Source organism: Bombus fervidus, chromosome 7 (assembly GCF_041682495.2).
Source record: "Bombus fervidus isolate BK054 chromosome 7, iyBomFerv1, whole genome shotgun sequence".
Classification (NCBI taxonomy): domain Eukaryota; kingdom Metazoa; phylum Arthropoda; class Insecta; order Hymenoptera; family Apidae; genus Bombus; species Bombus fervidus.
Window position 1 is genome coordinate 3944076 of NC_091523.1, and position 16790 is coordinate 3960865.

At 39.6% G+C, this 16790-nt stretch overlaps 4 non-coding genes across 4 annotated transcripts; all 4 read left to right on the forward strand.

The window, feature by feature from the left end:
* The first annotated feature begins 213 nt into the window (after positions 1-213).
* Trnak-uuu (transfer RNA lysine (anticodon UUU)) lies at positions 214-286 on the forward strand. Its single transcript has one exon. It is a non-coding gene; the product is annotated as a tRNA-Lys (tRNA).
* Positions 287-5636: 5350 nt separating this feature from the next.
* Positions 5637-5709, forward strand: Trnak-uuu (transfer RNA lysine (anticodon UUU)). Its single transcript has one exon. It is a non-coding gene; the product is annotated as a tRNA-Lys (tRNA).
* A 2867-nt stretch (positions 5710-8576) lies between these two features.
* Trnak-uuu (transfer RNA lysine (anticodon UUU)) lies at positions 8577-8649 on the forward strand. The gene has a single exon. It is a non-coding gene; the product is annotated as a tRNA-Lys (tRNA).
* A 2867-nt stretch (positions 8650-11516) lies between these two features.
* Trnak-uuu (transfer RNA lysine (anticodon UUU)) lies at positions 11517-11589 on the forward strand. Its single transcript has one exon. It is a non-coding gene; the product is annotated as a tRNA-Lys (tRNA).
* The last annotated feature ends 5201 nt before the right edge of the window (positions 11590-16790 follow it).

The window sequence follows — 16790 nt, forward strand, 5'->3', positions numbered from 1 at the left end:
GCGATATACGTTAAAAGGTAATAGTATATATCGTTACACGGAAAAAGGTAATATTATGTAACGTTATACGTTATAACGTAGTAGTATATAACGTTATACCTTATGAAGTAATACCATATAACGTTATACGTTATATCGTCATTCCATATAACGTTGTAGGTTATATGGTAATAGTATGTAACGTTATAAGTTATAACGTAATACTATATCACAGCCCGGCTAGCTCAGTCGGTAGAGCATGAGACTTTTAATCTCAGGGTCGTGGGTTCAAGTCCCACGTTGGGCGAATATATATATATATTTTTTTTTTGCAATGAAGGGGAAAGTACGGCGCATAACACGTTGGAGTTCTGTCCGACGTTGGCGGAACCGCGAAGCATCCCTTGGCTCGTCATCGGCGCGAGCGTGCCCCCCGAAGCTGCAGTAAAAGCAATGCTGAGAGGGCGCCAGGTACACACTGCCTTCCGTACCTCCTGCGAGCAGGTGATGCTCGCGAAGGAACGGGCATAGAGAGAAAGGAAAAGAGACCGCGATCCAGCTAGGGCAACGAGACAAGGAGCTCGACGCTAGGTGGTGTGGTCCCCCCTAGCGGCCCAACATAAACAAGGATGCCTCACTCATTAAGTAGGAACGAGACGAGGGGTACCACCCTGATAGTAATTCGCGAGATAGACCGGGGCTCCTCCACTATAAACGTGAGGACGACCACCGAGGAATTTTTTGTCTATAAGAGTGCCAAACTACTCGCGTGGTACGAAAGCAACACCGGCTGCCAATGAGGACTTCTCTACGTATAATAAAAAAAAAATATGGTAGTAGTATATAGCGTTTTACGTTATAACGGAATAGTATAAAACGTTAGAGGTTATAAGGTAATACCATATCACGTTATAGGTCATAATGCTATGCTTCATAACGATATACGTTATAACGTAATGGTATATACCGTTATACGCTATAACGTAATACCATATTACGTTATGCGTTATAACGTCATTGCATATAACGTTGTACGTTATATGTTAATAGTATATAACATTCTACGTTATGACGTAATAATATATAACGATATACGTTATAACGTAGTAGTATATATCGTTATACGTTATAAAGAACTAGTATATAACGATAAACGTTATAACGTAATACCATATAACGTTATACGTTATATCGTAATAGAATATAACGTTATGCGTTATATCGTAATAGAATACAACGTTATAGGTCATAAGGAAATACCACATAACGTTATACGTTATAACGTAATAGTATATAACGTTATACGTTATAAGGAAATACCACATAACGTTATACGTTATAGCGTAATAGTATATAACGTTATACGTTATAAGGAAATACCACATAACGTTATACGTTATAACGTATTGGAATAGAACGTTATACGTTATATCGTAATAGTATATAACGTCATACGGTATATGGCAACAGTATAGAAACGCCCGGCTAGCTCAGTCGGTAGAGCATGAGACTCTTAATCTCAGGGTCGTGGGTTCGAGCCCCACGTTGGGCGAATATCTATATTTTTATTTTGCAAGGAAGAGGAAGGTTCGGCGCAGGACACGTTGGAGTTCTGCCCGGCGTGGGTGGAACCGCGACGCGCCAATTAGATCGTCATCGGCGCGAGTGTGCCCCCCGAAGCTGCAGTAAAAGCAATGCTGAGAGGGCGCCAGGTACACACTGCCTTCCGTACCTCCTGCGAGCAGGTGATGCTCTCGAAGGAACGGGCATAGAGAGAAAGGAAAAGAGACCGGGATCCAGCTAGGGCAACGAGACAAGGAGCTCGACGCTAGGTGGTGTGGTCCCCCCTAGCGGCCCAACATAAACAAGGATGCCTCACTCATTAAGTAGGAACATGACGAGGGGTACCACCCTGATAGTAATTCGCGAGATAGACCGGGGCTCCTCCACTATAAACGTGAGGACGACCACCGTCGAATTTTTTGTCTATAAGAGTGCCAAACTACTCGCCTGGTACGATAGCAACACCGGCTGCCAATGAGGATTTCTCTACGTATAATAAAAAAAAAATATGGTAATAGTATATAGCGTTATACATATAACGGAATAGTATAAAACGTTAGAGGTTATAAGGTAATACCGTATCACGTTATAGGTTATAATGCTATGCTTCATAACGATATACGTTATAACGTAATGGTATATACCGTTATACGCTATAACGTAATACCATATTACGTTATGCGTTATAACGTCATTGCATATAACGTTGTACGTTATATGTTAATAGTATATAACATTCTACGTTATGACGTAATAATATATAACGATATACGTTATAACGTAGTAGTATATATCGTTATACGTTATAAAGAACTAGTATATAACGATAAACGTTATAACGTAATACCATATAACGTTATACGTTATATCGTAATAGAATATAACGTTATGCGTTATATCGTAATAGAATACAACGTTATAGGTCATAAGGAAATACCACATAACGTTATACGTAATAACGTAATAGTATATAACGTTATACGTTATAAGGAAATACCACATAACGTTATACGTTATAGCGTAATAGTATATAACGTTATACGTTATAAGGAAATACCACATAACGTTATACGTTATAACGTAATAGAATAGAACGTTATACGTTATATCGTAATAGTATATAACGTCATACGGTATATGGCAACAGTATACAAACGCCCGGCTAGCTCAGTCGGTAGAGCATGAGACTCTTAATCTCAGGGTCGTGGGTTCGAGCCCCACGTTGGGCGAATATCTATATTTTTTTTTTTTGCAAGGAAGAGGAAGGTTCGGCGCAGGACACGATGGAGTTCTGCCCGGCGTGGGTGGAACCGCGACGCGCCAATCAGATCGTCATCGGCGCGAGTGTGCCCCCCGAAGCTGCAGTAAAAGCAATGCTGAGAGGGCGCCAGGTACACACTGCCTTCCGTACCTCCTGCGAGCAGGTGATGCTCGCGAAGGAACGGGCATAGAGAGAAAGGCAAAGAGACCGCGATCCAGCTAGGGCAACGAGACAAGGAGCTCGACGCTAGGTGGTGTGGTCCCCCCTAGCGGCCCAACATAAACAAGGATGCCTCACTCATTAAGTAGGAACATGACGAGGGATACCACCCTGATAGTAATTCGCGAGATAGACCGGGGCTCCTCCACTATAAACGTGAGGACGACCACCGTCGAATTTTTTGTCTATAAGAGTGCCAAACTACTCGCGTGGTACGAAAGCAACACCGGCTGCCAATGAGGACTTCTCTACGTATAATAAAAAAAAAATATGGTAGTAGTATATAGCGTTTTACGTTATAACGGAATAGTATAAAACGTTAGAGGTTATAAGGTAATACCATATCACGTTATAGGTCATAATGCTATGCTTCATAACGATATACGTTATAACGTAATGGTATATACCGTTATACGCTATAACGTAATACCATATTACGTTATGCGTTATAACGTCATTGCATATAACGTTGTACGTTATATGTTAATAGTATATAACATTCTACGTTATGACGTAATAATATATAACGATATACGTTATAACGTAGTAGTATATATCGTTATACGTTATAAAGAACTAGTATATAACGATAAACGTTATAACGTAATACCATATAACGTTATACGTTATATCGTAATAGAATATAACGTTATGCGTTATATCGTAATAGAATACAACGTTATAGGTCATAAGGAAATACCACATAACGTTATACGTTATAACGTAATAGTATATAACGTTATACGTTATAAGGAAATACCACATAACGTTATACGTTATAGCGTAATAGTATATAACGTTATACGTTATAAGGAAATACCACATAACGTTATACGTTATAACGTATTGGAATAGAACGTTATACGTTATATCGTAATAGTATATAACGTCATACGGTATATGGCAACAGTATAGAAACGCCCGGCTAGCTCAGTCGGTAGAGCATGAGACTCTTAATCTCAGGGTCGTGGGTTCGAGCCCCACGTTGGGCGAATATCTATATTTTTATTTTGCAAGGAAGAGGAAGGTTCGGCGCAGGACACGTTGGAGTTCTGCCCGGCGTGGGTGGAACCGCGACGCGCCAATCAGATCGTCATCGGCGCGAGTGTGCCCCCCGAAGCTGCAGTAAAAGCAATGCTGAGAGGGCGCCAGGTACACACTGCCTTCCGTACCTCCTGCGAGCAGGTGATGCTCTCGAAGGAACGGGCATAGAGAGAAAGGAAAAGAGACCGCGATCCAGCTAGGGCAACGAGACAAGGAGCTCGACGCTAGGTGGTGTGGTCCCCCCTAGCGGCCCAACATAAACAAGGATGCCTCACTCATTAAGTAGGAACATGACGAGGGATACCACCCTGATAGTAATTCGCGAGATAGACCGGGGCTCCTCCACTATAAACGTGAGGACGACCACCGTCGAATTTTTTGTCTATAAGAGTGCCAAACTACTCGCGTGGTACGGTAGCAACACCGGTTGTCAATGAGGATTTCTCCACGTATAATAATACCACCGTAATACCATAAAATGTTATACGTTATAACGTAATAGCATATAACGTCATAAGTTAAAAGGTAATAGTATATAGCGTTATACGTCATAACGTAATATCATATAAAGTTATACGTTATAACGTAATAGCATATAATGATGTACGTTATACGTTAGACGGTAATAATATATAACGTTACGAACCAGAAGAAAATACCATACAAGGTGTACGTTATAACGCAATGCTACTTAACGATATACGTAATATCGAAATAGTATATAATGTTATACGTTATAACGGAATAGTATATAACGTTTGAGGTTGTAATGAAATAGTATATAACGCCGCACGTTATAACGTAATAGAATATAACGTTATACGTGATAACGTAATACCATATCACATTATAGGTTATCATGCAATGCTTCATAGCGATATACGTTGGCACGTAATGGTATATACCGTTATACGCTATAACGTAATAGCATATAACGTTATAAGTTATAAGAAAATAGTATATAGCGTTATACGTCATATCGAAATACCATATAAAGTAATACATTATAACGTAATAGAATATAAAGTTATCTGTTATAAGGTAATACCATATAACGTTGTACGTTATAACGCAATGCTACAGAACGATATACGTTATAACGTAAGACGATATATCGTTATACGTTATAACGTAATAGTATATACCGTTATACGTTGTATAGTAATGGTATATTTTATGTTATACGCTATAAGGCAATATCATGTAACGTTTTACGCTATATAGCAATGCTACATAACGATATACGTTATAACGTAATAGTATATAACGTTAGAGGTTATAAGGTAATAGAAGATATCGTTATTCGTTATAATGTGTTACCGTATAACGTTACACGGTATAACACAATGCTACATTGCGATATACGTTAAAAGGTAATAGTATATATCGTTACACGGAAAAAGGTAATATTATGTAACGTTAATTCGTTATAACGTAGTAGTATATAACGTTATACCTTATGAAGTAATACCATATAACGTTATACGTTATATCGTCATTCCATATAACGTTGTAGGTTATATGGTAATAGTATGTAACGTTATAAGTTATAACGTAATACTATATCACAGCCCGGCTAGCTCAGTCGGTAGAGCATGAGACTTTTAATCTCAGGGTCGTGGGTTCAAGTCCCACGTTGGGCGAATATATATATATATTTTTTTTTTGCAATGAAGGGGAAAGTACGGCGCATAACACGTTGGAGTTCTGTCCGACGTTGGCGGAACCGCGAAGCATCCTTTGGCTCGTCATCGGCGCGAGCGTGCCCCCCGAAGCTGCAGTAAAAGCAATGCTGAGAGGGCGCCAGGTACACACTGCCTTCCGTACCTCCTGCGAGCAGGTGATGCTCTCGAAGGAACGGGCATAGAGAGAAAGGAAAAGAGACCGCGATCCAGCTAGGGCAACGAGACAAGGAGCTCGACGCTAGGTGGTGTGGTCCCCCCTAGCGGCCCAACATAAACAAGGATGCCTCACTCATTAAGTAGGAACGAGACGAGGGGTACCACCCTGATAGTAATTCGCGAGATAGACCGGGGCTCCTCCACTATAAACGTGACGACGACCACCGAGGAATTTTTTGTCTATAAGAGTGCCAAACTACTCGCGTGGTACGAAAGCAACACCGGCTGCCAATGAGGACTTCTCTACGTATAATAAAAAAAAAATATGGTAGTAGTATATAGCGTTTTACGTTATAACGGAATAGTATAAAACGTTAGAGGTTATAAGGTAATACCATATCACGTTATAGGTCATAATGCTATGCTTCATAACGATATACGTTATAACGTAATGGTATATACCGTTATACGCTATAACGTAATACCATATTACGTTATGCGTTATAACGTCATTGCATATAACGTTGTACGTTATATGTTAATAGTATATAACATTCTACGTTATGACGTAATAATATATAACGATATACGTTATAACGTAGTAGTATATATCGTTATACGTTATAAAGAACTAGTATATAACGATAAACGTTATAACGTAATACCATATAACGTTATACGTTATATCGTAATAGAATATAACGTTATGCGTTATATCGTAATAGAATACAACGTTATAGGTCATAAGGAAATACCACATAACGTTATACGTTATAACGTAATAGTATATAACGTTATACGTTATAAGGAAAAACCACATAACGTTATACGTTATAGCGTAATAGTATATAACGTTATACGTTATAAGGAAATACCACATAACGTTATACGTTATAACGTAATAGAATAGAACGTTATACGTTATATCGTAATAGTATATAACGTCATACGGTATATGGCAACAGTATACAAACGCCCGGCTAGCTCAGTCGGTAGAGCATGAGACTCTTAATCTCAGGGTCGTGGGTTCGAGCCCCACGTTGGGCGAATATCTATATTTTCTTTTTTGCAAGGAAGAGGAAGGTTCGGCGCAGGACACGTTGGAGTTCTGCCCGGCGTGGGTGGAACCGCGACGCGCCAATCAGATCGTCATCGGCGCGAGTGTGCCCCCCGAAGCTGCAGTAAAAGCAATGCTGAGAGGGCGCCAGGTACACACTGCCTTCCGTACCTCCTGCGAGCAGGTGATGCTCGCGAAGGAACGGGCATAGAGAGAAAGGCAAAGAGACCGCGATCCAGCTAGGGCAACGAGACAAGGAGCTCGACGCTAGGTGGTGTGGTCCCCCCTAGCGGCCCAACATAAACAAGGATGCCTCACTCATTAAGTAGGAACATGACGAGGGATACCACCCTGATAGTAATTCGCGAGATAGACCGGGGCTCCTCCACTATAAACGTGAGGACGACCACCGTCGAATTTTTTGTCTATAAGAGTGCCAAACTACTCGCGTGGTACGGTAGCAACACCGGTTGTCAATGAGGATTTCTCCACGTATAATAATACCACCGTAATACCATAAAATGTTATACGTTATAACGTAATAGCATATAACGTCATAAGTTAAAAGGTAATAGTATATAGCGTTATACGTCATAACGTAATATCATATAAAGTTATACGTTATAACGTAATAGCATATAATGATGTACGTTATACGTTAGACGGTAATAATATATAACGTTACGAACCAGAAGAAAATACCATACAAGGTGTACGTTATAACGCAATGCTACTTAACGATATACGTAATATCGAAATAGTATATAATGTTATACGTTATAACGGAATAGTATATAACGTTTGAGGTTGTAATGAAATAGTATATAACGCCGCACGTTATAACGTAATAGAATATAACGTTATACGTGATAACGTAATACCATATCACATTATAGGTTATCATGCAATGCTTCATAGCGATATACGTTGGCACGTAATGGTATATACCGTTATACGCTATAACGTAATAGCATATAACGTTATAAGTTATAAGAAAATAGTATATAGCGTTATACGTCATATCGAAATACCATATAAAGTAATACATTATAACGTAATAGAATATAAAGTTATCTGTTATAAGGTAATACCATATAACGTTGTACGTTATAACGCAATGCTACAGAACGATATACGTTATAACGTAAGACGATATATCGTTATACGTTATAACGTAATAGTATATACCGTTATACGTTGTATAGTAATGGTATATTTTATGTTATACGCTATAAGGCAATATCATGTAACGTTTTACGCTATATAGCAATGCTACATAACGATATACGTTATAACGTAATAGTATATAACGTTAGAGGTTATAAGGTAATAGAAGATATCGTTATTCGTTATAATGTGTTACCGTATAACGTTACACGGTATAACACAATGCTACATTGCGATATACGTTAAAAGGTAATAGTATATATCGTTACACGGAAAAAGGTAATATTATGTAACGTTATACGTTATAACGTAGTAGTATATAACGTTATACCTTATGAAGTAATACCATATAACGTTATACGTTATATCGTCATTCCATATAACGTTGTAGGTTATATGGTAATAGTATGTAACGTTATAAGTTATAACGTAATACTATATCACAGCCCGGCTAGCTCAGTCGGTAGAGCATGAGACTTTTAATCTCAGGGTCGTGGGTTCAAGTCCCACGTTGGGCGAATATATATATATATTTTTTTTTTGCAATGAAGGGGAAAGTACGGCGCATAACACGTTGGAGTTCTGTCCGACGTTGGCGGAACCGCGAAGCATCCTTTGGCTCGTCATCGGCGCGAGCGTGCCCCCCGAAGCTGCAGTAAAAGCAATGCTGAGAGGGCGCCAGGTACACACTGCCTTCCGTACCTCCTGCGAGCAGGTGATGCTCTCGAAGGAACGGGCATAGAGAGAAAGGAAAAGAGACCGCGATCCAGCTAGGGCAACGAGACAAGGAGCTCGACGCTAGGTGGTGTGGTCCCCCCTAGCGGCCCAACATAAACAAGGATGCCTCACTCATTAAGTAGGAACGAGACGAGGGGTACCACCCTGATAGTAATTCGCGAGATAGACCGGGGCTCCTCCACTATAAACGTGACGACGACCACCGAGGAATTTTTTGTCTATAAGAGTGCCAAACTACTCGCGTGGTACGAAAGCAACACCGGCTGCCAATGAGGACTTCTCTACGTATAATAAAAAAAAAATATGGTAGTAGTATATAGCGTTTTACGTTATAACGGAATAGTATAAAACGTTAGAGGTTATAAGGTAATACCATATCACGTTATAGGTCATAATGCTATGCTTCATAACGATATACGTTATAACGTAATGGTATATACCGTTATACGCTATAACGTAATACCATATTACGTTATGCGTTATAACGTCATTGCATATAACGTTGTACGTTATATGTTAATAGTATATAACATTCTACGTTATGACGTAATAATATATAACGATATACGTTATAACGTAGTAGTATATATCGTTATACGTTATAAAGAACTAGTATATAACGATAAACGTTATAACGTAATACCATATAACGTTATACGTTATATCGTAATAGAATATAACGTTATGCGTTATATCGTAATAGAATACAACGTTATAGGTCATAAGGAAATACCACATAACGTTATACGTTATAACGTAATAGTATATAACGTTATACGTTATAAGGAAATACCACATAACGTTATACGTTATAGCGTAATAGTATATAACGTTATACGTTATAAGGAAATACCACATAACGTTATACGTTATAACGTAATAGAATAGAACGTTATACGTTATATCGTAATAGTATATAACGTCATACGGTATATGGCAACAGTATACAAACGCCCGGCTAGCTCAGTCGGTAGAGCATGAGACTCTTAATCTCAGGGTCGTGGGTTCGAGCCCCACGTTGGGCGAATATCTATATTTTCTTTTTTGCAAGGAAGAGGAAGGTTCGGCGCAGGACACGTTGGAGTTCTGCCCGGCGTGGGTGGAACCGCGACGCGCCAATCAGATCGTCATCGGCGCGAGTGTGCCCCCCGAAGCTGCAGTAAAAGCAATGCTGAGAGGGCGCCAGGTACACACTGCCTTCCGTACCTCCTGCGAGCAGGTGATGCTCGCGAAGGAACGGGCATAGAGAGAAAGGCAAAGAGACCGCGATCCAGCTAGGGCAACGAGACAAGGAGCTCGACGCTAGGTGGTGTGGTCCCCCCTAGCGGCCCAACATAAACAAGGATGCCTCACTCATTAAGTAGGAACATGACGAGGGATACCACCCTGATAGTAATTCGCGAGATAGACCGGGGCTCCTCCACTATAAACGTGAGGACGACCACCGTCGAATTTTTTGTCTATAAGAGTGCCAAACTACTCGCGTGGTACGGTAGCAACACCGGTTGTCAATGAGGATTTCTCCACGTATAATAATACCACCGTAATACCATAAAATGTTATACGTTATAACGTAATAGCATATAACGTCATAAGTTAAAAGGTAATAGTATATAGCGTTATACGTCATAACGTAATATCATATAAAGTTATACGTTATAACGTAATAGCATATAATGATGTACGTTATACGTTAGACGGTAATAATATATAACGTTACGAACCAGAAGAAAATACCATACAAGGTGTACGTTATAACGCAATGCTACTTAACGATATACGTAATATCGAAATAGTATATAATGTTATACGTTATAACGGAATAGTATATAACGTTTGAGGTTGTAATGAAATAGTATATAACGCCGCACGTTATAACGTAATAGAATATAACGTTATACGTGATAACGTAATACCATATCACATTATAGGTTATCATGCAATGCTTCATAGCGATATACGTTGGCACGTAATGGTATATACCGTTATACGCTATAACGTAATAGCATATAACGTTATAAGTTATAAGAAAATAGTATATAGCGTTATACGTCATATCGAAATACCATATAAAGTAATACATTATAACGTAATAGAATATAAAGTTATCTGTTATAAGGTAATACCATATAACGTTGTACGTTATAACGCAATGCTACAGAACGATATACGTTATAACGTAAGACGATATATCGTTATACGTTATAACGTAATAGTATATACCGTTATACGTTGTATAGTAATGGTATATTTTATGTTATACGCTATAAGGCAATATCATGTAACGTTTTACGCTATATAGCAATGCTACATAACGATATACGTTATAACGTAATAGTATATAACGTTAGAGGTTATAAGGTAATAGAAGATATCGTTATTCGTTATAATGTGTTACCGTATAACGTTACACGGTATAACACAATGCTACATTGCGATATACGTTAAAAGGTAATAGTATATATCGTTACACGGAAAAAGGTAATATTATGTAACGTTATACGTTATAACGTAGTAGTATATAACGTTATACCTTATGAAGTAATACCATATAACGTTATACGTTATATCGTCATTCCATATAACGTTGTAGGTTATATGGTAATAGTATGTAACGTTATAAGTTATAACGTAATACTATATCACAGCCCGGCTAGCTCAGTCGGTAGAGCATGAGACTTTTAATCTCAGGGTCGTGGGTTCAAGTCCCACGTTGGGCGAATATATATATATATTTTTTTTTTGCAATGAAGGGGAAAGTACGGCGCATAACACGTTGGAGTTCTGTCCGACGTTGGCGGAACCGCGAAGCATCCCTTGGCTCGTCATCGGCGCGAGCGTGCCCCCCGAAGCTGCAGTAAAAGCAATGCTGAGAGGGCGCCAGGTACACACTGCCTTCCGTACCTCCTGCGAGCAGGTGATGCTCGCGAAGGAACGGGCATAGAGAGAAAGGAAAAGAGACCGCGATCCAGCTAGGGCAACGAGACAAGGAGCTCGACGCTAGGTGGTGTGGTCCCCCCTAGCGGCCCAACATAAACAAGGATGCCTCACTCATTAAGTAGGAACGAGACGAGGGGTACCACCCTGATAGTAATTCGCGAGATAGACCGGGGCTCCTCCACTATAAACGTGAGGACGACCACCGAGGAATTTTTTGTCTATAAGAGTGCCAAACTACTCGCGTGGTACGAAAGCAACACCGGCTGCCAATGAGGACTTCTCTACGTATAATAAAAAAAAAATATGATAGTAGTATATAGCGTTTTACGTTATAACGGAATAGTATAAAACGTTAGAGGTTATAAGGTAATACCACATCACGTTATAGGTCATAATGCTATGCTTCATAACGATATACGTTATAACGTAATGGTATATACCGTTATACGCTATAACGTAATACCATATTACGTTATGCGTTATAACGTCATTGCATATAACGTTGTACGTTATATGTTAATAGTATATAACATTCTACGTTATGACGTAATAATATATAACGATATACGTTATAACGTAGTAGTATATATCGTTATACGTTATAAAGAACTAGTATATAACGATAAACGTTATAACGTAATACCATATAACGTTATACGTTATATCGTAATAGAATATAACGTTATGCGTTATATCGTAATAGAATACAACGTTATAGGTCATAAGGAAATACCACATAACGTTATACGTTATAACGTAATAGTATATAACGTTATACGTTATAAGGAAATACCACATAACGTTATACGTTATAGCGTAATAGTATATAACGTTATACGTTATAAGGAAATACCACATAACGTTATACGTTATAACGTATTGGAATAGAACGTTATACGTTATATCGTAATAGTATATAACGTCATACGGTATATGGCAACAGTATAGAAACGCCCGGCTAGCTCAGTCGGTAGAGCATGAGACTCTTAATCTCAGGGTCGTGGGTTCGAGCCCCACGTTGGGCGAATATCTATATTTTTATTTTGCAAGGAAGAGGAAGGTTCGGCGCAGGACACGTTGGAGTTCTGCCCGGCGTGGGTGGAACCGCGACGCGCCAATTAGATCGTCATCGGCGCGAGTGTGCCCCCCGAAGCTGCAGTAAAAGCAATGCTGAGAGGGCGCCAGGTACACACTGCCTTCCGTACCTCCAGCGAGCAGGTGATGCTCTCGAAGGAACGGGCATAGAGAGAAAGGAAAAGAGACCGCGATCCAGCTAGGGCAACGAGACAAGGAGCTCGACGCTAGGTGGTGTGGTCCCCCCTAGCGGCCCAACATAAACAAGGATGCCTCACTCATTAAGTAGGAACATGACGAGGGGTACCACCCTGATAGTAATTCGCGAGATAGACCGGGGCTCCTCCACTATAAACGTGAGGACGACCACCGTCGAATTTTTTGTCTATAAGAGTGCCAAACTACTCGCCTGGTACGATAGCAACACCGGCTGCCAATGAGGATTTCTCTACGTATAATAAAAAAAAAATATGGTAATAGTATATAGCGTTTTACATATAACGGAATAGTATAAAACGTTAGAGGTTATAAGGTAATACCGTATCACGTTATAGGTTATAATGCTATGCTTCATAACGATATACGTTATAACGTAATGGTATATACCGTTATACGCTATAACGTAATACCATATTACGTTATGCGTTATAACGTCATTGCATATAACGTTGTACGTTATATGTTAATAGTATATAACATTCTACGTTATGACGTAATAATATATAACGATATACGTTATAACGTAGTAGTATATATCGTTATACGTTATAAAGAACTAGTATATAACGATAAACGTTATAACGTAATACCATATAACGTTATACGTTATATCGTAATAGAATATAACGTTATGCGTTATATCGTAATAGAATACAACGTTATAGGTCATAAGGAAATACCACATAACGTTATACGTTATAACGTAATAGTATATAACGTTATACGTTATAAGGAAATACCACATAACGTTATACGTTATAGCGTAATAGTATATAACGTTATACGTTATAAGGAAATACCACATAACGTTATACGTTATAACGTATTGGAATAGAACGTTATACGTTATATCGTAATAGTATATAACGTCATACGGTATATGGCAACAGTATAGAAACGCCCGGCTAGCTCAGTCGGTAGAGCATGAGACTCTTAATCTCAGGGTCGTGGGTTCGAGCCCCACGTTGGGCGAATATCTATATTTTTATTTTGCAAGGAAGAGGAAGGTTCGGCGCAGGACACGTTGGAGTTCTGCCCGGCGTGGGTGGAACCGCGACGCGCCAATTAGATCGTCATCGGCGCGAGTGTGCCCCCCGAAGCTGCAGTAAAAGCAATGCTGAGAGGGCGCCAGGTACACACTGCCTTCCGTACCTCCTGCGAGCAGGTGATGCTCTCGAAGGAACGGGCATAGAGAGAAAGGAAAAGAGACCGGGATCCAGCTAGGGCAACGAGACAAGGAGCTCGACGCTAGGTGGTGTGGTCCCCCCTAGCGGCCCAACATAAACAAGGATGCCTCACTCATTAAGTAGGAACATGACGAGGGGTACCACCCTGATAGTAATTCGCGAGATAGACCGGGGCTCCTCCACTATAAACGTGAGGACGACCACCGTCGAATTTTTTGTCTATAAGAGTGCCAAACTACTCGCCTGGTACGATAGCAACACCGGCTGCCAATGAGGATTTCTCTACGTATAATAAAAAAAAAATATGGTAATAGTATATAGCGTTATACATATAACGGAATAGTATAAAACGTTAGAGGTTATAAGGTAATACCGTATCACGTTATAGGTTATAATGCTATGCTTCATAACGATATACGTTATAACGTAATGGTATATACCGTTATACGCTATAACGTAATACCATATTACGTTATGCGTTATAACGTCATTGCATATAACGTTGTACGTTATATGTTAATAGTATATAACATTCTACGTTATGACGTAATAATATATAACGATATACGTTATAACGTAGTAGTATATATCGTTATACGTTATAAAGAACTAGTATATAACGATAAACGTTATAACGTAATACCATATAACGTTATACGTTATATCGTAATAGAATATAACGTTATGCGTTATATCGTAATAGAATACAACGTTATAGGTCATAAGGAAATACCACATAACGTTATACGTAATAACGTAATAGTATATAACGTTATACGTTATAAGGAAATACCACATAACGTTATACGTTATAGCGTAATAGTATATAACGTTATACGTTATAAGGAAATACCACATAACGTTATACGTTATAACGTAATAGAATAGAACGTTATACGTTATATCGTAATAGTATATAACGTCATACGGTATATGGCAACAGTATACAAACGCCCGGCTAGCTCAGTCGGTAGAGCATGAGACTCTTAATCTCAGGGTCGTGGGTTCGAGCCCCACGTTGGGCGAATATCTATATTTTTTTTTTTGCAAGGAAGAGGAAGGTTCGGCGCAGGACACGTTGGAGTTCTGCCCGGCGTGGGTGGAACCGCGACGCGCCAATCAGATCGTCATCGGCGCGAGTGTGCCCCCCGAAGCTGCAGTAAAAGCAATGCTGAGAGGGCGCCAGGTACACACTGCCTTCCGTACCTCCTGCGAGCAGGTGATGCTCGCGAAGGAACGGGCATAGAGAGAAAGGCAAAGAGACCGCGATCCAGCTAGGGCAACGAGACAAGGAGCTCGACGCTAGGTGGTGTGGTCCCCCCTAGCGGCCCAACATAAACAAGGATGCCTCACTCATTAAGTAGGAACATGACGAGGGATACCACCCTGATAGTAATTCGCGAGATAGACCGGGGCTCCTCCACTATAAACGTGAGGACGACCACCGTCGAATTTTTTGTCTATAAGAGTGCCAAACTACTCGCGTGGTACGAAAGCAACACCGGCTGCCAATGAGGACTTCTCTACGTATAATAAAAAAAAAATATGGTAGTAGTATATAGCGTTTTACGTTATAACGGAATAGTATAAAACGTTAGAGGTTATAAGGTAATACCATATCACGTTATAGGTCATAATGCTATGCTTCATAACGATATACGTTATAACGTAATGGTATATACCGTTATACGCTATAACGTAATACCATATTACGTTATGCGTTATAACGTCATTGCATATAACGTTGTACGTTATATGTTAATAGTATATAACATTCTACGTTATGACGTAATAATATATAACGATATACGTTATAACGTAGTAGTATATATCGTTATACGTTATAAAGAACTAGTATATAACGATAAACGTTATAACGTAATACCATATAACGTTATACGTTATATCGTAATAGAATATAACGTTATGCGTTATATCGTAATAGAATACAACGTTATAGGTCATAAGGAAATACCACATAACGTTATACGTTATAACGTAATAGTATATAACGTTATACGTTATAAGGAAATACCACATAACGTTATACGTTATAGCGTAATAGTATATAACGTTATACGTTATAAGGAAATACCACATAACGTTATACGTTATAACGTATTGGAATAGAACGTTATACGTTATATCGTAATAGTATATAACGTCATACGGTATATGGCAACAGTATAGAAACGCCCGGCTAGCTCAGTCGGTAGAGCATGAGACTCTTAATCTCAGGGTCGTGGGTTCGAGCCCCACGTTGGGCGAATATCTATATTTTTATTTTGCAAGGAAGAGGAAGGTTCGGCGCAGGACACGTTGGAGTTCTGCCCGGCGTGGGTGGAACCGCGACGCGCCAATTAGATCGTCATCGGCGCGAGTGTGCCCCCCGAAGCTGCAGTAAAAGCAATGCTGAGAGGGCGCCAGGTACACACTGCCTTCCGTACCTCCTGCGAGCAGGTGATGCTCTCGAAGGAACGGGCATAGAGAGAAAGGAAAAG